General features: G+C 40.4%; 1 protein-coding gene across 38 annotated transcripts in view; it reads right to left on the bottom strand.

Annotated features, from left to right (window-relative positions):
• The window catches only part of PTPRD (protein tyrosine phosphatase receptor type D), a 1,925,499-nt gene that overhangs the window by 1,164,671 nt on the left and 732,943 nt on the right, over window positions 1-27,885 (bottom strand). For all 38 annotated transcript variants that reach the window (XM_075596164.1, XM_075596174.1, XM_075596156.1 and 35 more), the window contains exon 5: window positions 7,858-7,902. The gene's annotated coding sequence lies outside the window, so the exon portion shown is untranslated. The remainder of the gene's footprint in view (window positions 1-7,857; window positions 7,903-27,885) is intronic.

Here is a 27,885-nt window from a genome sequence, read left to right as displayed (position 1 = left end):
GTTATTTCCAACCTGTTATTTCTCTCCATTCTCAATTTTCTTTAGTGAAATAAAATATATATTTAAACTCGTGAGTAGGTATTTTACAAATGGAGCTGTATGAAAATAAAAAGACGTAAACATGGATTTGGATTGCTATTATTAATCAGGATATTTACTTTAGAACAACATGTTTCCCAGTACAGTACAATGGTATTTGAGTCAAGGATATAAAATATATTGTACACACTTAAAGAGGTAAGGACAGAGGTTCATGTTCCAAGGATTTTGCAATCTGTTATTGTATATTCTTTAGTAAGACAAATATGAGAAGCAACAACTATGGTGCCATCCTTAATACCATACATCAAAAATACAACAAGAAGACTGAAATAGGAAAAATGTGAACATCACATCAACAAGTGAATTAAATAGTATCCACTGCATGTATAGGAACCATTTGCTGTTTCTTTTTCATTGAAGTTCTTTATACTGTAGTATAGTATAAGTCTATAGAGATACTAACGCAGTACCCAAAAATTCACTCATTAGCAAAGTGTTCCTCAAGCATAGTGCCACAGAACCCTGGTGTGTCACGACCCTATACCAAGTGTGCCGTGGCCCAGAGGAAAATCTCAGCCGGTTGCTCAGTGGACATGGCCTGCACTGCCTGAAGATGGAGATGTAGGGCCTGCGATCCACTTACCTTTCTTAGCCAGGCACAGAGGATCCTCTCCATCTCCAGACAGGTGTGTGTGTGAAGGTGGAAGAAAAGAGGAAAGGATTGAGGGCTCTTTTTGGGGAGGGAGGCTCGTGCATTTAGAAGGATGGGGAAAGGTGTGTGGAATAAGTAAGAGAAGGGGAGTAAAACTCTGTGAGTTAGAAGAAGGTGGGTGAATTTGGTGTGTGTGTTCTTGTGAAAAGGAAGGTATGTGTTGTATGTACAGTAAGTGAGGAAAGGATGAGCAAAATTTTAATAATCCTTCAAGGGTCATGATTCCCTTCCACAGTATAACTTGTATATCTGTAGTAGTGCACAGAAGAATCAGGTTCAGGCCCAGAACTGGTAAGAACCATAATAGTCCATGAGGCCAGCTGCCATCTTAGTTTGGGTTTGAAACCCCATCCAGTATGTTAGTTCATTCCTTGTCAAACTTTCTGTTTACAGGTCAGGAGACATTTTTCCCTAGTGCTGCAACATTCCCTGCTCCTTTTTATTCAGGTTCCTAGCTCTGCAGGTACCTTCTTGTTTTGTTCTCATGTATTCCCCTTACACTATTTGTCACCCTTATAATTTTGTCGCTGTTAGCATTGCTCTTTGCATGTAGCACTGCAATTCTTGCAGCTAACCTTAGTTTGTCCTGGTTTTTCCCTTGGCATTACAGTAGTTGACCCCTATCCTTGTTTGTTACCTTAGCTACCTTAGTCTTTTGCATGTACTGTAGCTCTACACACTTTACAGACTCCATTTTGTTTTCCCAATTTTTGTTTTCCTTTATTTTAACAATACATTTTGTCAGTTTTTATGTGTTCGGTCTCCTGTCTTTTCTGGGTTTCCGTGCTACCGCTGAGGGTTCTATACATCCGGATACTCCCTGATTGATTTATTTTATTAACAATTTTTTTTCAACAGCATTGAAACCAGTGAGTCCTCCTCTGATAAATCAATTCAATTCCTGTTCCAGGGACGCAATGGTTCCCAAAATACTTACCACTGTGTTCTGCCTATTTTCTGGTGTTCAATTTGGTCACGAAATCTCATGAGTTCAGTGGGCCAGTAAGAAACTAAATCATCACCCATTGCAGCTTGGACATCAATTTAAATACCCTGGAAGAGTTAGTAACTGCAGCAGTATGTATCTTAGGAACTGGGGTCCCCCTAAACTGAAAATAATATGGTTCTGCTACGGAGAACCCCTGGTTACAAATATATACATTTTAGGTGAAATTTCTACTTTAACCTCATCCTAAACACACTAGAAAAAATATAGTCCTCATCGATTTGTTTAGAGAACTGTAAATAAGTAACAATAGCATACTGTAGTTCCTTCTGCTCTGCTCATCATTGGCAGTTGTGTGGTTCAGATTAACAAACACGTAATTAGTATTCCATAACAGACTGGACATGCAGTATGAGCACAGTGAAATCTTGATTTGGTGAAAAGTCCAAGAAAATAATAAAAGTTATCTTCTACACACAATATAATCAGTTATTTTATTATTAAGTTATAACAGTGCATTGCATCACTGACATACTAATGGAAGATGATCCTGCTTCAACAATCTGGAGTTTCTATCCCACAGTCTCAGCAAATGTGAAACGGTGGAATGGATAATTTTTCCCCCTTTTTCCATTTTCTGCCTTAAAATCGGACAGACAGCTGCCTAATATTCTACGACTATGGGGCTTATGCAGAGAGGAACGTTATTTAATGTGAAAACGGCAAGAAAATAGCCACAGAATTGGAGCAAGTTATGGTCGTATGCTGAAAGCTGCGTTACCTCATTTTTCTGATGAGATTCAAAATTGCCAAGTTTTTCTGGCTAGATTGAACTCGCTATAATATAGGGCAGAATGGCGAGTTGCAGTGCATCTATGCTACCTGCATACCACCCTATTTTAACATGGCAAATTTACCAATCTCTCCACGTGTTTGGCAATTTTTAAAGTAAAGAAACCTGCTGTGGCGAATTTTATGAATCTCTCCATGTTCTCTGCAGGACAAGCTTTTCTGGTACGTATTTTCGCCAAAACATGGGGCTATTTCCCTTCTCTATCCTCTCTGCATAAGCCCCTATGTCACATATCATCCCTCCTCCCCCTATTTTACACATTCTGGGGTGAGCAGCCATGGATATACAGTATTCAGAAGTATCCCGTCTAAAACACTTGATCTAATTCCCACACATTAAGCGTTCACTGGAAACTAATGTGAAACTTTTCCTAAGCATTCCATTTGATTATGTGCAGCAATTACTGACACTATGTTTCGTCATAACATACTATTCTTGACGAACATATTTTGTTGCCTATCAATAAAGAACCATTTTCAAAACCACTTTTCTTAGTAACAGCTTCTTATACCCCAGGATATGATAAACATTATCTATATCTAAATCCACGAAACCGGACAGTTTCTATCACCTCCCCGGGGTTTTCCTACTCTAGAATATTTATATAAAAAGGGCCATTAACGTTTTACATTATCTAGTAATCTTGTTAAGGGCCGTCACCCCTGTATACTAACTTGTAGTCTTATCTACATTTTCAGACAATACAATCTTGCACTATTCATGCACTACTCATTCTAGAGACATAATATACAATATACCTGTACGAGCTTATTATGTTGCAAGGATAAGTGTCCATGACATAGTTTGCACGTGTAACCAAATCAGTTAGTTCCTACACATTTTTTTTCTCGACTTCCAGTCCATTACATCGTCAGACTTCATTTCAACGCCCGCTGCAACCTGCACATGACTGGACTGTTTCTTCAGCCTCTGACGAGACACCCGGACCAGATTCTCCTTGGCTCCACACTGTGGTCCAGAGTGGAGAGATCTGGAACTATTCAAGTGCAGCGTTGCCCTTCGTTGCCTCTGCTTTCCAATCTTTGAACCTTCTAGACTCTTCTTACTGAAATGTCACCTCTATAGAACATTTCCATTCATCAGAAAGGTTTGATTTCCCTTTTGGGGCAATTACCAGGCCTTCGTTATTTGGAGACCTAATTGCTTCTGTATATACTCAGTCAATGTTAATAAAGTTATCAGCTACATTGACAAAAGGCCACATCCAGTATATGGTATTTTAGTTGTCTGTATTATCTTTATTTTCTCTCTATATCAATTAAATAAAACAATTATAACAAGCTAGTCCATTGTTGTAAATGTACAGTATTTATGTTTTTATGCCCTTTAAAGTGTTTATACAGATATGCCAGTGAGTGCAATAGCGTCGTAGCTCAACATTTGTTTCTACTTGGCTAATACCATTAAAATTACATCTGCTCCTGTTGGCACGTTCTTTGTGTCCCAAAGCAATGCCTCAGTGGGAGCTATAAAGAATGCTGTAAAATGTGTACATTTTGGGGAAGCAGGGGGGCTAATTCACTATGCATCAACCACATTCAGATTGTCCAAAAACCTCAATGGCTTGAATTAGCCCCAGAGACCCATTAGATGCCTCATCTTGTGCAAAAACTCTTGGTACACTTCCAAATTATATCTCAGGTAAGTTCTACACTCTACTGAGAAAGGTTCATAAATTCAGTCAAATATTAAATACAGAATTATTGAGTATTTTAGATACTTAAAACATTATTGGAATGTTGTATAATTTAAATAAAGCAAGACTGCTCATCTGATTGACTTTTTAGGTGTTCAATTACCACATCAGGCACATCTACAGTACGGTATACTTACTCAAACTAAATTTATAATTGCCTTTTGCTATGCAACCACTTGTTTCCCTAAAGAAAATTCTTGGAGGACATTAAAACAATGCAAATGAAAAGGGTTGTAATTTGCAAAAGCCATTAAAAGACCTTCTGCAGAAAAAGTGTTTGAAGTTCAAATGAAAGACAATATCTGAATAACAGCAATCCCCGGGAGAACTTCTGGCACTGGTAGTCACTCACTCCAAAGGTTTTATACATGTTGTCTTCCACAAAGACTGCAAACATTATAAGACCTTTTGCAAATATGTCTATTAGACTCTTTGTTTGAATAGAAATATTGAACTTCCACTATTACGATTATAAACACAAGAAGATTATTCTACATTTTTTTTTTATTTGATCAATGGGCTTTTTCTTGTGTCATGAGATTTATTCACTTAATCAATTCATACTGTACGAAGATTTTAAGTGGATAAATGTTCCCCTGCCTCTTAAACTCAGAAAGTTTTAAATGTAAACACATTCATTGAAACATCTCTTAGTAACGTTTGCACTCAAAGGTACTACCTTTGTAAACCTCAAAATATATATGCATAGTCAGCCCTTATTGTTAAACTAGTATTATATCATATTTATATTACATCTAATTATTAGAGGTTTGTAAAGCATGATAGGCACCTCCAAATTAGAGCCAAACAAATTAATAGTACCCACAAGCTTTGGCATACACATTTTTGTGGGATAAAAAATTGCATTGCCGGAGTTTAATCAGTACCAATCAGGGCCTTTTATCTTCTCCGGCATGTCTTCTTGCTCTGCATCTCTGCAACATTGCGGCATCATGAGACGTTGCAGTGTCACGTTGTCATGGCAATGTAACATTGCAGCATCACGTTAGCATGGCAACGCATCGCCATTTGACATTGCTGTGTCTTTTGACGCCGTGTCGTCATGGCAATGTGTCATCGCAATCAGAAGATACTGGAGAGGAGAAGCCAGACAGATGGTGAGAGACACTTACAGAGGCCCCGCACTCTGTCTTGGCAATCAGTTTAAATGTTGTGAGGAAGAGGGCAGGGCCTCTGTAAGCGTTGGGCTCAGTGTGACTGAACCAATGGAACCGCCATGAAGCTGGCCCTGATCAGTGCTAATGTATAATTGAATGATTAGTGAATTTAAATATTTGTTGAAAAAATATTTTTTGACAAGCCAAAAAGGTGAAGCAAATTATGTTCCTTTTTGAAAACTCTAAATACATTTTTCCTGCATTTTTAGTTTGTCGGTTCTCCCAGTAAATTAATTGTAACAAGTGTCCCCTCAACTTCATTAGGCCCTCTATGGGTGGTAATGTAAGGGTTCCAGTCCAGGCTTTGGCTGGAACCCACCCTTACCTGGCTGCTGTGGACATTTTGATTGCTGGCAGCCTGCTATATTGGCTGCACCAGTTCGGGCTTAAATAGCAGCCAGTGACTTCCAGCCCCTGTCTGAGCATTGTATACGTTTCCCTGTATTCCTGGCCACCTGGAGTTCTAGTTACTGAGCCTTACTTGTTCGTGAGCCTTTCCTGTTCATGAGGCTAGCCAGTTGCTGTGCCTAGCCTGTTGCTAAGTTTTCCTTGTTCATAAGCCATCTTACTGCGTGAGAGTGTGAGAAAGCAGGCAGACCTGGCAAAGACTTGGCAGAACTGTGCAGAGCTGTGCAAACCTGCTCTTGCCGAAAGCAGGGTTGAGGAGATTACATTATCATCCATCAACAGCGGAAACCGGAAGGAGGGCATTCACCGATGCAGACACGCCGGAGACCCCCCCTCACCCCCATCTACCCTCCCCACCTCTGTGGAAGGAGAAAACTCACCCTGCAGACAAGCCTTACATTGACTTACCCTGGAAACAACAGGTTACAATACCTGTATACCTTGTTCTCATGAACAGCCACTGTGATTGTAAGTGTGCACTTTTAATTATTTTTTAAACCTTAACCTAATAAAAACTTTATTACAACATAGAAGCGTTTCTTGTGCTCTTTCCTATAGAATATATAAAACGAAAAATAAATTAAAATAGCGCTACCTATAAAGTGTAATAAGTGAATGTGTGACAAAAAAATATATGTGTGCAATAGGTATACAAATTTAAGAAATTGAATGTGTTGAAATAGTGATAATACACAATAAGAATACATAAATAATTACAACAAGTGTCACACAGATGTATAAATATATAGACAATAAGTGCAAACTAGTCTCAATTAGGTAATAGCCCCGTGGGGAATGTGTTTAAACAAAGTCCACTTCTTAAAGTGATGAACCGCATCACATATACTGTATATCTCTTGTGGAAATACAGAGGTAGTAAGGCATATTGTCAGTGGTGGTGCTGCGGTGGAGTAGCACAGCACCACTGACAATATGCCTTACTACCTCTGTACCAATTTAACATTGATAAAAAAGCTACAGTACTTATTATTGACTTGTAATTGCTGTTCTGGAAGAACCAACGGGGACTTATTCTACAGTATATCAGCCAAAGCAGCAGAGGGGCCATTTTCGGATGAAATCTACCATTGACTGCAATAAGGAATTCCGGCTGAAAATAGACAATCGGTCTCTTCAGCTGAAATAGAATAAGCCCCTAGATGTCGTGTGGAGTATACTATGGGATGTCCTATTTGGAAGCATGGACCCCCCACAGCTTGATCATGGCAGACACTGGGCCTGGCGCCACCGACTTTTGCTTGTTCCTTAGCAGCGCCTGGGACAGTAAGTCTTGCTATATTCAAAAGACCAAATACTGTATTGTTCGTTGCTGATTATTAACTACAATTGATAAGTAATACTTTTGCAAAGGCAAAAAGGAGATGGATAAACCCTTAAAAAAGGCATAAAGAATCAACTGCTATTAAAAACAACATCCATCAATTTGGTTTTAAACAATATATAACAGACAAGCAGTTACAGACAAAATGACATTGCGGGCATGGAAACACATACAGTACAAACATTTCAGTTCCATTATGGAACCATAATCAGGGCCCTAAACATTGTTCAGTTGCTGCAAATACAGGTTCTAATGTCCTTCTTTCCATTTCTATTTTATTTTTTTCATTTGACATTAGTCAAAAACAAAATAAAACCTTATCTTTGATGCATTTTACCCTGATTTATTATTTTTCTCTATTTGAGTTAAGAACTGTACTCTTTCAAAAACTGTACATTCATATATTACACCTGTAGTTCTACTTGCACAGTATCTCCAACATATTCTTTTAATACACATGTCCAGCTTTTGCAATGCTTTCATACTGACTGCTAACAAAAGACAGCTCATAGCATGGATATTTTTCTTGTTACGTTGTGCATTTATAATTACTATTCAATTTGCATACATTGTGATTGCATTAAATATGCTTATGAACCGAATGACAAACTTGAATCTAGTAACAATGCCTCACAAGTTTTAGTGAATATCCAACTTACACGTCTCCAGGGAACATCCTGTGGTTGCAATCTCAGGGTAGAGACCTAAAATATAAAATGATTTGCTTTAGTATTATTGAAGATGACGTGTGAATTTTGATATCACTGCATAAAACTTTAGGGGAAAAAGTAGTTAAAACTCAAAAATAGTTTTGTAATATCACATACAGTACACCAAAGAGTACAGTGGTTTAGCAAAAATGAAACATACCGTATGCTATGGCATAATATTGTTAAACATTATATTCTTCTTTGCTCAGAATTTCCACACAAAAAAAATCTACTTGATAAGATACTGTAAGTAAAGAATTATCTTGATAGCAAAACAATAAAACATGCTATGACTGCCTACTGATTTTTTTTGCACTAAATATGGAAGATTGTCATAGTTGCCACAATCAGCTGTTGCAGATATGAGATGCAGATATGAGATAAAGTCGCAGCAGTGACACGCTTTATGATTATTGAAATTCATTAATCCCATGCTTTTAACAAAGCAGAAAGAAGCAACACACAAACTGTGCAGGCATATTTGATAGAAAGCCACACTCTTGTGAGATCTACTATTGATAGCTTTTGCCATTTCCTGATTTGTGCACGTTGCAGGCTCTCCCTCATGCTATGTGTTATCATATATTATTCTACTAGGGGTAACATAAAGGAAAGGAACATATTCTGTATCGTTGATTGCATTTTTGCATTTGACTGTATTTTTAGTAAATGACGGACAATGCAAACTTTGATAAATACTGTACAGAGATAGCATACCAAACTTCAATAAATAGCAAAGTGAAGGTAAGACTTTAACATGGTTGACTGTGGGCCTTGTTAAGACTAGTGACAATGACAAACCAAATTGTTCAATGATGACCAATGACCAATGATGACATGGTATTTTACTTGAGATAACAGCATATTTGGTAATCTAACAATAAGCAATTAATATTTTGTGAGAAATTCTTTCACATGTGACTTTTCCATTGACCATGTACTGAAGGTTTTGGAAGCATAATCTTCTAAATGTCTACAATGTTATAAGTGTTTCTTTGTATTTGTCACTGTGCTGCATGCTGGTGATGGACGCGACGCGGTGTGCTCGGCCTGTGGTTGGAGACCCAACCCAGGCAAACAGAGACATTTACAGGGACACCCTTCAGCGGGAGCTCCCTCCAGAGGTGGATTCTTGAGGACAAGCGGTGGGCCTGGCTCTGTGGCTCTGTGGACACCAGGGTGGGTCAGTGCCCAGGACACCTCAGTACTTTGGGGGTTCCACCGGGGTGGTGTTATGGTGGGGGCAGTGTATTGTGGTGCCTTGCATGATCCTGTGTTATACTGTGGGTGTACTGATATACTGTATATTAGTGTTTTTGGTGTTTTATCCTGTGTGTGTATTTACTGATTGTATTGGTTCCTGAGATAGGTCATCCTGCTGCGCTAGGATCCCTCCCAGGTGGAGGCGCTGTAACCAGAGAGATGCAATCACCCAAGGCTCCCAGTGGCGGAGGATTAGGCCTCCTGTACGCTAAACAGGTATGCAGCACATGTAGTTCCCTTAGACACGGGGAAAGGGGGCTATGTGCGCAACATGTAACTCATTGGTCATAATAATAATAATAACATGTTCTTGTATAGCGCTGCTAGTTATACGCAGTGCTTTACAGAGACATTTTGCAGACACAGGTCCCTGCCCCGCAGAGCTTACAATCTATGGTTTTGGTGCCTGAGGCACAAGGAGATAAAGTGACTTGCCCAAGGTCACATGGAGCCGACATCGGGAATTGAACCAGGCTCCCCTGCTTCAGACTCTCAGTGCCAGTCAGTGAAACTCACTGAGCCACTCCCTCCCTCATGCCGTGAAGTGGCTGCAGGCTTATAACCTTTTGGCCAAAGGGTTTAACTAAATGACCCTTACTCATGAGCAGATAAGCACTGAGATATTGTACTATATGTTGTGTCATTTTGTATGTTCTGCTGGCCTTTCTGTTTTTGTTTGTATATCAGTCGCTCAGAAGCACTGCTTTTTGGCACTAATATATATGCTGTATATAATGTGAGGGTGGGTTTTGTGGCTCTGGAGCTAGATGGGTTACGCAACTTTTGTTGCTTGGAGGTGTGGCTCTCCTCCCCAGGGTTTAAAGCTCGCCCTGCCCCACTTTCCAATTAGCAGTTGTTATCATGATCCTGTGTATCACAGACCCAGTATGGTCTTTCTCCCTCCAGCAGAAAAGAGAGGTGCATGAGAATTGTGCCAGGTAGTGTTAGGACCTGCAGATTGGTCATGCCGTGAAGTGGCTGCAGACATAACCTTTTGGCCAAAGGGTTTAACTAAATGACCCTTACTCATGAGCAGATAAGCACTGAAGTATTGTACTATATTTTGTGTCATTTTGTATGTTGCGCTGGCCTTTCTGTTTTTGTACAGTATGTAACTCATTCTCTACTCTTACTACTGATGCTCCTCAATCTAGAGCAGATTAGGCAAAATAGGAGCTAGAGTAAGTAATTTAATACATTGACTCCGGAAGAAAATGCTCCAAAATTGCATTGACACATATGGGATATTTCATTAACCGGTGATGGTGCCAATCAAGGCAGTATTGCCTGAAAGTCCCATTTAAATCTGCATAATCACACTTTCATCAATACACCCTATAGAAACCTACGTTTTTATTCTAAAAGGGCTAAAAATCCTTATCTGTGCTAAAAGAAATGGGGATTGTGAGAAATACACTACATTACAGTACTACAGTTTTAGCTTTATTGTGGACTTGTGGTAAAGTACACAGCTTCCTCTAGGCTTAGACATCCAGAGGATTTACAAATAATTTTGTATAGAATAAAAAACATATGGAAACAAAAGCTGATGGACACTTGCTCCTTTCTACTTTGTGCTCTCTCAAAATATCGTTGGTACTGTCATGGTAAATTACTGCAACATTCTGCTCTATCAATAAATGCAATCCCCACAGGTTGAGGATGAGAAAATAGACAGTTAAAATGCAATGCGGATAGTTTCTAAGCATACAAGTTAATTAGCGTTTGGTTAAACAGATATTTTAATATGTAAGGCAGAGCCAAGGTTGTTTCATACAAATGAAAGTATAATAAGAAAAATAAATCTAAAATTATATGAAAATTGCCTCATTGTTATAAAAAAAAATGCTTAGCGCATTTAACCTTTTAGGTAAGTTGATTCATCTGATATTGATTTAAAAGAAATTACAAGGTAAGAAAACATGCCTGTTTTAAGTTGTTGATTGCCTTCAAGCATCTTCTTCTTTACAAAGGCCATGCAGCTAGGGAATGTGTAATTCCATAGAATTGGTTGTCAATTAAGGGCAATACCAAACAAAGGACCCATTGCTTTTTAAAGTACCTTTTTTAATTCTAGGAAGTAAAAAAAAAAGAAGAAACATTCTTGAATCTGTATCTCTAGAATCTATGAAGAATAATTAAACATCACCAACTATTTCTTTGTTGTCACTATTCACACAAAGCTATTAATCACAATTATCAAAACATTGTGTTCCTAATGTAATTTCAAATTGCCAAACTCTGATGGAGGAAGTGACCTCACGGTGCATCAAATGATTGCATTAAATGTTACCGAGGCTGTGCTGACAGTATTGCCAACCTACAGGTGTATTAAGACTTACTGTGTGCGACAACGGGGCCACCACACTGGTCCAGGTGCTGGAGGATTAACCTTGCAAGAGAGGTACAATCCGGAAGCATGGACCCCCACAACGAGACCGCAACAGACAACAATCTCCAGGGCCACAGACTTTCACTTTTTCAGCCGTGGCTCCAGAGACAGTAAATCTTGATACATCTGTAATTTCATATCAGTTTCAAAATTGCAGCCTCCAGAAGGGGGCATTGTGAATAGAGTACATTAATTTACAGTATTGCTAAAGATACATTAAGAAAAAATGTATTGTTTTACGCTTTGTTGTGGGCCCCATTGCCAATTACAGGGAGATATGGAATACAGTTTAGAGAAAACAAAATGTTTAACCTCTTTGAATGAAACAATGTTGGGCTTATAATGTATTATGCGTCTCATATTATAAAAAATAAGCGTAAACTAAAAAAAGAGAACAGGTAATCGACAAGGTCCAAAGGAAGTACCAATTTAACATTGATAAAAAAGCTACAGTACTTATTATTGACTTGTAATTGCTGTTCTGGAAGAACCAATGGGGGCTTATTCTACAGTACTGTATATCAGCCAAAGCAGCAGAGGGGCCATTTTCGGATGAAATCTGCCATTGACTGCAATAAGGAATTCCGGCTGAAAATAGACAATTGGTCTCTTCAGCTGAAATAGAATAAGCCCCTAGGTGTCGTGTGGACTCGGGGCTGACAGTATCAATCAAATGACTAATAGTATTGTGTGACATAGTTCAGGAGTGCGCAAAACAGAGGGAGCAAGATTTTTCAGGGGGATCGCAGTGGTTACAGAGGCCCCAAGGCATTTAAATTAAATGCCGGGGATCGAGTGAGGCCACTGCAACATCCCTTACCTTGTCTTCGGCGATGCGTCATCATGGCAACACAGCATCAACTGAGGCCATGGGGTCACATAACATCACGTTGCTGTAGCATCATTTGGCGCCAAAGACAAGGAGCGAGCAATGGGGGAGCGCAGGCAGGGGGGGGGGGCGCAGCGGGAAAAGTTTGCGCTCCTCTGATATAGTTCATAGTTTATTTTCGGAAAATAAATATTTTTGACATTAATTACACAGTGTATGAGGCAGTAGAACATTAATTTCATTGCAACTAAAAATTTCTATATCCACAAAGTTTTTTTTCTTTTCTCAAGTACAGTTTATTCATGTTTAGCTCCCAACTCGGTAGACAAATATGTATGAAACCCAAAAATCCACTTGAATACTATTTATAAGCTTATAAATTTCAAGAAATGTTTACTCTGCTTTATTTCCAAAATGTGACATTCTGTTACAGTTTCTATCCAGCTATTGTACTCTCTCCACATGATGTGCAACTGATCTGCAACCAAGGTATAACTCAACCACAGTTTATCAACAAGGCAATGGAAATATACGGAGCTTTAAGGCATACAGAACTTACTGAATGTATTTAGTTATATGAGGTTTACCAGTCCTATAAGTTTATAAATAGCCCTTCTAATTTACTAAACATTGCAAAGCTTCTTATATGCTCTTCCTAATAAACATAATATCACAACCAAATTCAGATGTCATTAATTCATGTTTGTAGCTGTTTTTACTTGTTTTATTAAAATGTAGTGTCTTGTAATTAAAAGTATCCAGTGCAGGGAAGAAGATAATTGAACATAGGAAGCATATTTACAAAGCAGTCTTCTGTGATGAGTTGAGTGAAGATAGGAGCGATAAAATAAAAAAAGAAACAAGGATGGGTAAGTGAATTATTGAAATGAGTGTTTTTTAGGTAATGGTCAAATGATCTATATTGCTTTCTTTTTAGTGTTAAAGAATATAGTTTAATAGGCTATAGCTATTTCACTCAAATCCATGGTTTTATCTTTTGTTTGGAAGGAACGAGTAGCAGTTGCGGTGAGCGTGTATTCGAAAATCTGGCAATAGTGGTTTTGATCTAATTTACAATTTTGTTGCAATGAGAACCCCCAGAAATAACAGTTCCTGCCAGTCCTGGGTCTTACACAGTGCTTTTTTGTAAAAAAAAAAAAAAAAAAAAAAAAAAAGGGGTGCTGGTACTCAGGGCAGCAGACAGCTTTCCCGGGGCCTGGGACTAGAGTGTCCACTGGGCCACGGCTGCCCACACAAATGTTGACGGCCTTCTGAGACCCCCGCAACACTATCTCCCACACCCCACACACCCACCTCTCTCTCCCTACATCCCTACCTCTCACTCTCCCACATGGAATAACGCTCCTCCCCCAATGCACACTAAGCCCCCCCAAATATACATAATAACCACCCCATCTCCCCAATACACATACTAACACACAATACACATAAAAACCCTCTCCCAATACACATAATACCCCCCACCACAATACATATAACCTACCTCCACCAATAATGAACATTTACACACACTCGTCACTTATTGTAGAAACCTGTTGCTTGACACATGCCAACATTTTTTCTGTTCTCTACTACCTCATTCTATTACTACAGCTATTATCTGTCTTAGAAAATAAAGGAATGCTTATTATTCTGCCAATAGCTTCTTCTTTCTAAACTCTACTACTAATGGGGAGGTTTACTGTTAATAACTGTTAAAGCTATGTGTATTAAAATAAAAATCTATCACCTTTGTCACATAGTCTATTTCTACCTATAGTTATTTACAATGGTGGACAAATCAAGTCGCCCGGTAGCCAGGGTCGGCCAAATTTTGTCCGTTGGCGATTGGCCCAAGCAGCGCACGTGGTGCTGGTTTAAAGGTGTGTGTTTTTCTGTGTGTGTTTTTCAGTGTGTGAGCCTGCATGTGTGTGCTCATTTCCACAGAGCCACTGCCAATGCCTGCAACTTCCAGCTGACTGGCTTGTGCTTTTCACTGAGTCCTCCCTCTCCTCCTTGCTCACAAGTCACATCTAGGATCTGCAGCCTGATTGGGCTAATTGTACATTTTTATTGCCAGCACAGAGGCAATATCGTAGGAAACCCAGACCCATACCTGTATGTGTCCTTCTCTTCTTATTTTCTCTTCTCTCCCCTGTTAGGTGGAGGGATGGATTAGAGATAAAATATTGTTGGCACTCACTGCCGAATGATAAGATCATGCAATGTGATGTAATTCTGTACAAATTATATTAGAGTTTTATATTATCATTTATTACTACAGTGCCGGCGTATTTTGTGGAAGGGCGAAAAGAAGCATTACAGTAAATAACGATATGACACTAACACAAACAGACACGATAGGTAAAGAAGCCTCTGCTCCCCATCCCTCTGTCTGCCATGCACCCCATCCCTCTGTCTGTCACCCACCCATCCCTCTGTCTGTCACCATCCCCGTCCCTCTGTCTGTCACCCACCCCGTTCCTCTATCGCATCCCGGGTGTCTATCGCACCCTGTCCGTCTCGCACACACTCACTCTATCTCTGCACTGGATATCTTATTTGCCCTGTATATCTTAACTGCCCTATACCTACACCGAAATAACCTATACTGCTTTTTCCAGATCTGACTCCCAAGCTTCACACGGGAGACATCGGAATATCCCCTAACCCAGAAGACAGGTAGGGAACACCTCCCCTCCAATATATAACATTGCGGGAATGAGGGTACCTGGACATTGAGGGACTGCAGATCAGGTAAGATCCCAGGCGGGATTGCTGCTTTTGAAAATTGTGAAGCAGGGGTATCCGGACCCTAGCTAAGGGGTTCAGTAAACTAGTCATTCACGTCTGGCTTTTGTTTTCTAGATTAGTGAGGTCATCCAACATTTACACATACACACACAAACACACACAAACACCCCTAACAAGGACTAATTGTAGCAAATTATAAATGTAATACAATAAATAAACTGTTATGTCAAAAACGAATGTTATTAGTTCTTTCTAGGACTTTATTCAATTTCTTTTGTAAAGGCGGGGTTAGGGTGGGGCTAGGTGGTTTATTTAGACATTATTGAAAGCTTTTTGCAGAGGGGGAGCAGAAATAAAGGGAGAGGGTTTATGGGGAAAGGGGCATTCCCCGAGAGAAAACATATACGCACACTCCCCCCCCCCTCTCTAAGAATGATGCCTGGGGGGGAGGGTGTATAATTAATTTATTTCTTTATTTATAAAATATTTTACCAGGAAGTAATACATTGAGAGTTACCTCTCGTTTTCAAGTATGTCCTGGGCACAGAGTAAGACAAATAATACATGGTTACAAATACAGTTACATAAATGAACAGGGTATACATTATATACAAGACCTTGCGTGCACAGAAAATATATATTATGGGCGTATGAAACAGTTACAGACCAGATTAAAATGTGAGACAGCCTTAGATTTGAAAGAACTTAAACTGGTGGTGGATGTGAGAGTCTCTGGTAGGTTGTTCCAGTTTTGGGGTGCACGGTAGGAGAAGGAGGAACGGCCGGATACTTTGTTGAGCCTTGGGACCATGAACAGTTTTTTGGAGTCTGATTTCAGGTGATAAGTGCTGCAAGTGGTAGGGGTGAGGAGCTTGTTCAGATAGCTGGGTAGCTTGCCCATGAAGAATTTAAAGGCAAGACAGGAAAGGTGAACTTTGCGCCTAGACTCGAGTGATGACCAATCTAGTTCTTTAAGCATTTCGCAGTGATGTGTGTTGTAGTTGCATTGGAGAACAAAACGACAAATTGAATTGAAGAGGGTGTCAAGTTTGCTAAGGTGGGTTTGAGGTGCCGAGCCATATACTATGTCTCCATAGTCAATAATTGGCATTAGCATCTGCTGTGCGATATGCTTTCTGACCAGGAGACTTAGGGAGGATTTGTTCCTGTAAAGTACCCCTAGTTTGGCATAGGTCTTGGTTGTCAGGGTATCAATGTGCATCCCAAATGTTAAGTGGGAGTCAAACCATAAGCCCAGGTATTTAAAACTAGTGACAGGTGTTAGGGTGGTGTTAGCGTTGGTTGTAATAGGAGCTCAGTCGCTGGAAGCTTTAAAAATTTAGTCTTGGTCCCAAATACCATTGTTACAGTCTTGTCAGTGTTTTAAAATAGTTTGTTTTGGGAAATCCAGTTTTCGAGTCTCAAAAAGTCAGACTGAAGTATGTGTTGAAGGTCAGAGAGGCTATGGCTGTGTGCATATAGGATTTTGTCGTCTGCATACATGTGTATTGAGGCTTCCTTACAAGCTGTGGGAAGATCATTAATGAACACTGAGAAGAGTAGGGGCCCCAGAACAGAGCCTTGCAGGACACCACAGGTGATATTCAGGCGGTTGGAGTTAGAGACTGAGATGGACACATGTTGGGATCTTCCTGATAGGTAGGACTGAAACCACTTTAAAGTATGCTTCCCTATTCCAGAGCTCTGGAGTTTGTTAAGCAGGATAGCATGATCAACTGTGTCAAAAGCTTTTGCAAAATCTAGGAATACTGCACCAGTGAGTTGTCCCCGTTCCATTCCACACTGGATTTCATTGCAAACTTTTAGCAGGGTAGTTACGGTGGAGTGTTTGGGACGAAAGCCAGATTGGAATTGGCTAGGGAAATTTGTCTTGGTGTAGAAATCGCTTAATTGGGAGTAAGACTGCTCCAGTCTGTTTGAAGCTGCTCTGTAGAGCTCAGCCTTTTGGGGGATGGGGAAACAGGAAGGGGCAGGGAAAGATTGGTTGTGTGCAGTGATGGCCTCTTCCCCTCAGCAAGCAGGGAACAAATCTGTAGCAGGAGAAACATAGGTAGCGGTACTGAGTACCCAACAATATTGTCACAAAAAAGCCCTGGTCTTACAGTACATGAATATGGTAGTTTAGAAATTCTGAACTGAAGAAAGTGAGAGGGCAAACTAAAAGATTAGGAGACGCCATATTTTATTATATTAAATAACATTTGATATTTTTACATTTATTTTGTAAACATTTTAGCAAACTTTTAAACAGTAAAACATGAAAAATCGTACTTTAAAAAAAAAAAAAAAAAATCAGTTCTATCTGCATTTTTTTTAACTCCTAACACCATTTTTTATATTTTTTTAATGTACTGATCATCATTTGGTTGCTACAGTAACCACATTGAAAGTTACATCCACTTGCTCTTTTGAAACATGCTCTCACGCATATCTTTTTGATCTTTACACTTTGACAACAAAGTATCACAAACAGATCTGTTGCTGTTTTCCAAAAAGCAGACTGTCTATTGCTCTGAAAGCTGTAACAATAATGTGTTACACTTAGTTATATAATGTTACATATCATAGACAGTATCAGCTGCAGCATTTCACTGACTGCAGCACAAAGTTAGAAGGCAGCCATTTCACTGCACACAATCACGATTTTACAGATTTATAACAAGAGCACCAAATGATTGTCAGCTTAGGAAAAAATGTAGACTTATACTTTGTCACATGCTTTACATATAAAAATAAGGGGAAAAAAACAAGGTACTGTAAATTAGTATTGCTGCTTTAATAATATATAAATTCCTTGTGACTGCGGTTTGACTTGGTATTGCTTCCCCAGAAAGCCTATCAATGGGAAAGATTCATTAATTACTGCTTTGCTGCAGCTTAGGAGGAGATATGTTAGGTAATGTGTATATCAGCACATTTGTTGTGTTTGTGTCACTTCCAGTCCTATCTCTCAACAACATATCAGCATCCATCATTACTCCCTCTCAGCCAGTCTACTTATCATTGAATATTCAGAATATTGTACAGTTCGTCCCTCTTGCTGATCATGTCTAAAGTTGAGATACTGTATGGTAATATAAAATTGTTGTCAGCTATTACCAATTTACACTGTTGTTGTAGATACCTGTGATATAGTCAATGGTCCAAAAGAGTGCTATTATTCACAGAATTCAGCTGCTCAACTCAAGCAATGCTGGTAAAGAAAAACTACAGCAAACCAGATAGGAAGGAATCAAAATGTAATTGCGTTCAACTGGATTATCTTGCATTGATACTGTAAATATATGTAGCCCTTTTTCTGACGCCTCCCAAAGGGACTACTGGTCACTGTGCACAACCTGTGGCTCCAGGAGATCTGAGCCTCTGCTAGCTGGGAGCCTGGGGTAACACTTATAGCGCAGCGCCTCCACTTACCCAGGATCCCCGTGATGTGAGATTCCCCTGGGCAAGAAATACAACAACACACATATATGATGCAACCAGTTTTACTATATGATAATGCACGGTAACCTTATCACTCTATATTATAGCAATCAACGCATAACAAATAACCTTATACTATAACGCCATATAACCTTAGTGGCTCAGCTACTCTTATCAGGAGTAACGTCTCCGTCCCCTCACCGCGTGCCCCACACACCGTGTCCATGTATAGTACTATTGGCAGTGGTTGACAAATCACCAAAAAATCTACTCGCCACACAAAAAAATCTACTCGCCACCTAGTACCAAACGTGTGCTGCTTGGGCCAATATTTACTCGCCCGGGGGTTAAATCCACTCGCCCGGGGCGAGCAAATGTATAGGTTTGTTGAACACTGACTATTGGTATAGGCTCAGTTCTTTAGCCACTCGCTTAGTGTCCCTAAAGAGTTACGCCTAAGGCGGGATCAGCGCCTGTTGACCGGTGTTGGTGCACTTGATGTAATAATACCTTCCGGTCACGGCGGTGACCGGCAACAGCTTCAAAAAGGGTCAGACGCCTACGACACGCAGCCTCCAGATATCACGGTGTCCAGCCATCTGGTCCCAGATGACTGCAACCGCCGCGACTCGGTGCTTTGTCCCTAACTGGTACTCAGTAAGGGTGATGCTCGCTACCATTATAGGCCGTCCCTGCAGCACAGCAACCTATGGTGACTTCAGGGAACAGTCCTAGGGCCTGCGGGGTAGAACTGTCCTATGCAGGTGGGTCCCTGACCCCCTGCACCCACACTACCTCTCCCTTCACCTCCTGGATCCCCTCGCACTAGCTTCTCCCTAATACCTGCAGCAACCCACTGCACTAACTGTACCTGCAGCAACCCACTGAACTAACTGTACCTGCAGCAACCGCACTGCACCCACACTGTGCCTTCTTGTCAGCGCTCACAGCACTGACAGCCTTAACACTGACAAGACTGCACACACACTCACACCTAAGGGCAGGGTCCCTAACCTAGGGGCCGTCCCTCAGTACCTACCCACTACCGTGGTGGGGCTTGGGGCCTGCCTGGGATCTGGGGATAACTTACCTGGTGTAGGAGCCACTTGCTCCCTACACCCTTCCTCCCCCTTCCTGCTCCCAGCTCCAACTGCCTTGCTCCTAAGCCGGCGAAATGTATCAATCTGCTCCCCCAGTAACCTTGCGCTCCCATTGGCCGCTATGAGGCACCTGGTGTACTTGGCTCTAAGCCTCATGGGAACTGTAGTCCCGTGGAGGCTGCCTTTGCATTGGGGCCACGTGCGCACTTGCCCTGTGCATGCGCGAGTCCCTAATGACCGCCGCAACTCTCTAGCTGTTTCTGCGTATGCGTGATCACGGCGCATGTACGCGCATCGGCAATGGTGGCCCTCGCTAGCCGGGTGCGCCGCCGGGACTCCCAGGATTCGGAGCGCTCCCTGCTCCGGCCCCCACCTTTGCGTTGTGCCGGCGGGTCCGTCGTTGCCTCCGGCGACACCCGCGACCGCTCGGCACTCATGGAGGGGGTCTCTGGGGGTGAAATGAGACCGGGGCTACATATAGTTTTGCAGCCAGGAGACTTTGATAAATAGGCCCCACATATTAATTTCTCGTAGTACTCTACATCTCTCCAGTATCAATAACCAATATATACAGATGTAGCTCCATTAACATTTCCACTGGCTGGGTGGGAAAAGCTCCTTCTTGAAATGACTTGTTTTCCCCTGTGGCTCTGTGGTAGTTACATCAGACTACATCAGTTCCTTGGAAATATGTAAATCTCCCAAGAACCTCTCTGGAATAAATCTATTATGTGTGTTTCTTCATTAGTCTAACCTTTGATTGGCAGCATACTGTCTAATGAAATCAACTCTACATAGTGATCTAAAATATATATATATATATATTATTATTTTTTAAAGAGCAAACCATGGACTTTTATATTACTTTGAACAGTAAAACAACTTTTAACAAGTAAGGTTCTGACATGACCAGTGACTTTTTATATCCCAGGACATGCCTTACATACTGATGAACTACAGTAACAAATTAAAATGTAATATGAAACCATGACACTGAGAATATAAAGGGACTGCCCTTTTGATGTGCTCTGGAATTTGTAATTAGACCAAGATTTGCCCTTTAATTATAATGCTATTGCACTGATAATGCTGAATGAAAATACTGTTTTAAGCATTTCAGTGAAATAATATTAGAAAGGCGAGAATGGTATCACACATATTTTTTCCCAGAGCAGCCATATTATATTATACACTGCACACAGTGTTGAAAGCAATCAAGCGTAGTTAGCCATCCTCATCTTTGGGTAAGGTAATTATTAGCATGATTTTTTTTTACTGTGCTTGCCGAAGAGGAAAATGAACCACACTACTTATCAGCTCCATGCATACAGAAGTGATAATGAAGGCAACTGATCAAGACTAGACAGATAGGTTAGCTGCATATCCATCATATTTTACTTAAATCTTAAATTAAATGTAATTTTTATGGGGAAAAAAAACACATATCTATATATATATATTCCCCTCCCGGTTCTCTTCACTTTACCCTCACTGTGTATTGGGTGTTCTTTATTCCACATTTTTGCAGGTCCGTATATTGTATATTTATGTAGTTCTACAGACAGTATGTTCCTTTATTTGATCGCACTTTGTGTCTTTAGCAGTACTGGTATACTAGGGGTTAACTAGCAACCTATGTATATCCATGCAGCATGTGACGCCGACAGGTTTATTATGGGTTACCCGACTGGGATTACAGCGGGTTCTATCTGTCATAGGATTCTACTGATATACGCATGCCAGTATCTGTTATTCTTAGGTGCTGTTTAGAAGTAAATTCATCACTGCTACAGCACATACATATTTGCAGTGGTGTATCTATACACGTGCAGTACACATGACAACCACCGGTGTCTGCTGCCTTTAAAGAGTTGAGCACACATGTTGTTGCCTTGAAAACCAGGCCTGCTGATGCAGCATCAGTTTGTTTACATGCAATGACACTGACAGCTTGGGTTTGATCATGTGACTTGGATTCCCCAATAGGAGTACAGACATGGAGTTGGAGCATGATCTAATTAAATTGTATTATGCACAGCTGTTTTGTCGCCCGATGATGATGCTTTCTGATGATGTGGAGATGTTTATGTCACTTGGGTGTTGGGGTATATAAGTCACTCACTGTCCTGTGTCTGTTGCACCACCCTGAGGAAGATCCCCCTGTGGGATCGAAACGTTGGAGTTATGTGCTGTATATAATACATTTATTTTCATTCACCTGAGTGCTGTCTCCCTTTTTGCTGCTATGCGGTAATGTATACTTTTATTATTTATATGGGACATGCACCTATTCATTATTGAATTTATATTGGAGTGCCAGTGATTTTTTATCATATATTCTATTTATGCACTGTGCACCCATAGTGTGTACATTACGGCTTATCAGCTGCTTTTTCATTATTGATTATATACCACTACTTTGAGGCTCAGGACTGTTAGATATGGAAGAATTTGCTGACGCAGCTGAAATATTTGCTGACCTTTCTGAAACATTAGGCTACACGGATGCAGATGTAGCCAAAATACGCTATACAGAATCAGTTGATGCTGTTTTTGGACCGGAGAAACCCTCTGATGTTTATAATGATCTAATACGTTTAAAGAAGAGAGAAGTGGATTTCTACCTTCATGCTGTAACGCTATCTCATTACCACAAGGAGAAACTCCTTCCCCGTGGTTTTCGGATAAAAAACCAACCTACGATTGGACGCACGGATCCGGAATTCTGTAAGAAGTGGGTGGCCATTTTAAATAAATGCTCCTTTGACCTGACCCTGCTGGTTATTGAACAGTCCACGAAGGAAATAACGAAAATTAAACAGGACATTGCTGACATCAAGGACAAACACGGACACATTCTGGAATCAGACTCTTCAACTAATTGGATTGACAAACTTCAGACAGCAGTTGACCTACACAGGGCCAACCTTATCAAATACAAACGGGATAAGTTGAAGCAGGTCAAATCTGATTATAAAGAACGCAAAGTGTATAAATGGCTTTTGGGGCTTAGTGACAGCACTCAGGGTAGACCAGGGCAAAGGAGATACTATTCCAAATCCAGAAAGGCAGCTTTTGGAGGGTCAAGATATAATACCAGTGACACGGACCTATCTGACACCCAGGACAACACCACTACTGAACCTTTTTTAGCAAAACCACAGAATCTCGGCAAGAAACCACCGTTACCAGATTCAGACGCCGGGGACCAATCCGGAGGGGCGGTTGGAAATCAAAAGTCTCTACCACGAGAGTCGAAGACGAAAGGGGCGAGGGGAAGAACACAGAATCGGTAATCTTTAATTTATCGGACTATACCCTCACCCCGGCAGAGGTGGCGGTACTCCATAAAGGGCTCTCTTTTGTTCCCACTAACGTACAACAGCCCTTTGACTGGGAAGTAGACCTATACAGAATGCACCGTCAGCTGAAATTGAAAGACTTTTTCTGCAAGAGAGATGAGTCTGCTACCACTGGCAGAGGATTGAGCGTCTATTCGGATACTAAGAAATTCAGACCCAGAAGTGTTTTTGATCCGCAGATTACTAATCATAGCATTTCCACCTTCATGGGACTGGTTGAATCAAATACTAAACCACGAGTTATGAACCGTCAGATTAGCTATCACAATCTCACCAAGAGTGAGCGTCTGGCATTAAGATCCCTTAACAACAGAAGGGAAATTATCATCAAGCCTGCGGACAAAGGGGGAGGCATTGTAATAATGCCATACTCCTATTACCGCAATGAGATTCTGGGTCAACTCGCCCACCAGGACCATTATAAAAAGCTAACCGCAGATCCTACAGCGGTATATAAGCGTGAGGTGGATTCAATTATCACAATGGGACTAAATAATGGCTGGATCTCAGAGGATTTGGCTAAATTCTTGACCACTGACTTTCCGATTATGCCTGCACTCTACACCTTGCCTAAGGTACATAAATCTCTCATAGCACCGCCGGGTAGACCAATAATCTCGGCGCGGTCATCACTATGCCACCCACTGTCACAGTTTGTTGATTTTCACCTACAGCCTATGGTCCTACAGATGTCATCATATATTAAAGATACTACGGACTTCATAACTAAACTGTCAGCACTAACATTGGATTTAACAGATGTCCTGCTTGTGACACTTGACGTGTCAAGCTTGTACACTAACATCCCCCACCAGGAGGGGATGGAAGCTGTCAGGAGCCATCTACACAGTACCGGCCGAGGAGATGGTCCTCCATCAGAGTTCCTTATGACTCTCATAGATCTTATATTACATAAGAATTACTTCAGATTCGAACGGACGTACTATCTCCAACTCATGGGAACTGCTATGGGGTCTAATATGGCCCCATCTTATGCGAATATCTATATGGACACATATGAGCAGACACACCTTCTACATGATTCTCCACACGCTGAGTCTATTTTATATTATGCTAGATTCATCGATGATGTGTTCCTCCTGTGGGGTGGGGGCGAACATGATCTGTTGGAATTTATTCATTATGTGAATCTCATACCATCAAACATACGCTTCACGTACCAGTACAGTGCCACTAATATAGTGTTCCTGGATACCGTGGTATACAAGGAAAATAATGTATTGTGTACTAGAATACATACAAAGGACACAGATAAGAATACTCTCTTAGACGCTCAGAGTCATCACCCTCCCCCTCTAAAGAGGGGACTCCCCTTTTCACAAATGCTCCGGGTACGGAGAATTACAAGCGATCCTACGCATGTTGAAGCAGCTTTACAGAAAATGGCAGATCACTTCAGAGAGAGGGGCTACGATCGGACAGAAATTGATCAAGCATTAGCCAAAGCACGTTTACCAACAAGGGGTGATCTACTGAAACCTACGGTGACAACCATTGAAAATGATCGGTTTCACATAGTAACAACATATAGTACTGCCTCAAGCCAGATACAACGCAGTATAAAGCAAAACTGGCACATTTTGGCGAATGATAAACGTATCGGAAAACATTTTGAGTCCCCACCCCTCTTTTGCTATCGGCGGGGTCGGAATGTGGGGGATTACCTCATAAAGGCGGACCCAGTGGATAAATATGCAGCGAAAACGACCTGGCTAACAAAAGCTCCGGGGGTGCACAAGTGTAGAGGTTGTGTAAATTGCCAGTATTTAATGCTGGGCAACACTTTTATGCATCCGCATAAAGGTTATCCAATTAAAATTGTGGATTTTCTCAATTGTGACTCAAAATTTGTAGTCTACATTATCAAATGCCCCTGTGGGCTTCTTTACGTGGGCAAGACATCGCGTATGCTTAAGGAATGAATAGCAATGCATCGTTCCACAATACGCAAGGCCCTTGCTGACCCCACCAATTCTGATGATCTTAAGCTGTTACCAGTGGCAAGGCACTTTAAGCTTAAACAGCACAGCTTAGCCACCTTTCGTTGTATGCCCGTTGTACAAGCCCATACTCCAACCAGGGGAGGAAATAGACACAGGCTTTTGCTCCAGCTTGAGGCGAGGATGATTCACAGACTGGATTCTATGGCCCCCAAAGGCCTGAATGAGGACATGAACTTGGGTTGTTTTTTGTAATTTTTTGTAATTTTTTGTAATTATTACTGTTCAACATCAACTGTATGTATACATGGATCAGCGTAGTTCAAAATGATTATGTAAAAGGCATTTATTATACAGTATATTTTACTACAGCTTGTATATTCTTGTCGTTCAGCTTCTTCCATTGATTTTATTTTCCCCTCCCGGTTCTCTTCACTTTACCCTCACTGTGTATTGGGTGTTCTTTATTCCACATTTTTGCAGGTCCGTATATTGTATATTTATGTAGTTCTACAGACAGTATGTTCCTTTATTTGATCGCACTTTGTGTCTTTAGCAGTACTGGTATACTAGGGGTTAACTAGCAACCTATGTATATCCATGCAGCATGTGACGCCGACAGGTTTATTATGGGTTACCCGACTGGGATTACAGCGGGTTCTATCTGTCATAGGATTCTACTGATATACGCATGCCAGTATCTGTTATTCTTAGGTGCTGTTTAGAAGTAAATTCATCACTGCTACAGCACATACACATTTGCAGTGGTGTATCTATACACGTGCAGTACACATGACAACCACCGGTGTCTGCTGCCTTTAAAGAGTTGAGCACACATGTTGTTGCCTTGAAAACCGGGCCTGCTGATGCAGCATCAGTTTGTTTACATGCAATGACACTGACAGCTTGGGTTTGATCATGTGACTTGGATTCCCCAATAGGAGTACAGACATGGAGTTGGAGCATGATCTAATTAAATTGTATTATGCACAGCTGTTTTGTCGCCCGATGATGATGCTTTCTGATGATGTGGAGATGTTTATGTCACTTGGGTGTTGGGGTATATAAGTCACTCACTGTCCTGTGTCTGTTGCACCACCCTGAGGAAGATCCCCCTGTGGGATCGAAACGTTGGAGTTATGTGCTGTATATAATACATTTATTTTCATTCACCTGAGTGCTGTCTCCCTTTTTGCTGCTATGCGGTAATGTATACTTTTATTATTTATATGGGACATGCACCTATTCATTATAGAATTTCTATTGGAGTGCCAGTGATTTTTTATCACATATATATATATATATATATATATATAGAAAATAGAAAATGTTATTTAATATATATATATATATCTAGATATATATATATATATATATATATCTATATCTAGATAGATATATATATATATATATATATATATATATATATATATATATATATATATATATATATATATAATCAAACAATAAATAGATGATACCGTTCTGTGGCTAACGAAATGCTTTTATTTGTGCCAAATAAAAGCATTTCGTTAGCCACAGAACGGTATCATCTATTTATTTTTTGATTATTGAAGCTCGGCTATCACGGTACTGATACCTCTACATGTGTATATATATATATATATATATATATATATATATATATATATATATATATATATATATATTGTGACATAGTCCAAAGATGTTAGGCAGTTTTCTGCCCCATTTTAGGTCAGAAAGTGCAGGAATAGTTAAAAATGATCCGTTCCACAGCTTCCCATTAACTCAGGCAGCTGGATGGAAAATCCAGACCACAGATTACAATGGCTCTAGTTCTCCCTCACCTGCTCTTCTAATCACATGCACAGGTATTTAGAGCAGAGAGGTTTTGCATTTCACTCTCTCTCCCTAGAGCCTGGAGGCTGGGGGTATCGCTGCTCCCCGGTATCCAGTTTTGGGGTGGATGGCCCCTCCAAGTATCACAGTACCAGAGGATTTGCCTGGACACTTGGGACCGAGTTCCCACCACTCACAGATAAGACAAAAACAAATGTTTACTGCTGTTGCTGAAAGACTGTGCTGTATCTAAGTGACCCTAAATGAGAGGGCATTGTTTTAAGCTGGGGAACCAGGTTAGTTGGCCAGCAGCTGTTAGAGAGACTGATTCTAATGTGTAGTTAGATCCCTGAAAGGGATAGGATTTTGTTTATAATTTGGTTTCTTTTTACTTGAAATAACAGTGTGGGAAATACCATAACACTGAAATGAGAACTGCTGAATGAAAGTATCTGAGTACCTCTAATCTACACTTGTTAAAGCTGCAGTACCTTACTTGGATGAAAATAAAGCAGGTAGAAGCCTGAGTTAAGCAACGTAATACATTGCATGTTCCTGTTTGTTGTATAATTAACCCTAGAAGACTGTGTCGGGAAGAACCCAGACAGACGTCAGCGCTACAAAGAGGGGGGAGTTTGTCACTATATATATATATATATATATATATATATATATATATATATATATATATATATATATATTACATTACATTTTCCACTAAGAAACATGGCTATTTGTTTATTTATTTATTAGAATATGTTTTTATTTTATCATTGTATAGTATGTTTTCTTTTCTAACCACATTCTTAACAACACCTTTTTTTAAGGTAACTTCCATCCTATGCATTGCTGTCCATTTCATTTAGTCTCATGCTGAGGTATTACACATTTTTCAAGAAATGTGTACATATGTGTGATGGTGAGGGGGTAATCAGGCTCTTAATAAAGGTCAAGCCTTGTTTTGGTTACCCCTGATCCGAGTATAAGGGTTCCAGAGAGTCGGCTCGTGAGCCCAGTAACGTTATATGCATAACCTGTCATTTGCGTTAAT

This window comes from Ascaphus truei, chromosome 1, assembly GCF_040206685.1.
Source record: "Ascaphus truei isolate aAscTru1 chromosome 1, aAscTru1.hap1, whole genome shotgun sequence".
Classification (NCBI taxonomy): Eukaryota; Metazoa; Chordata; class Amphibia; order Anura; family Ascaphidae; genus Ascaphus; species Ascaphus truei.
This window is presented reverse-complemented; position numbering and strand designations above follow the sequence as displayed.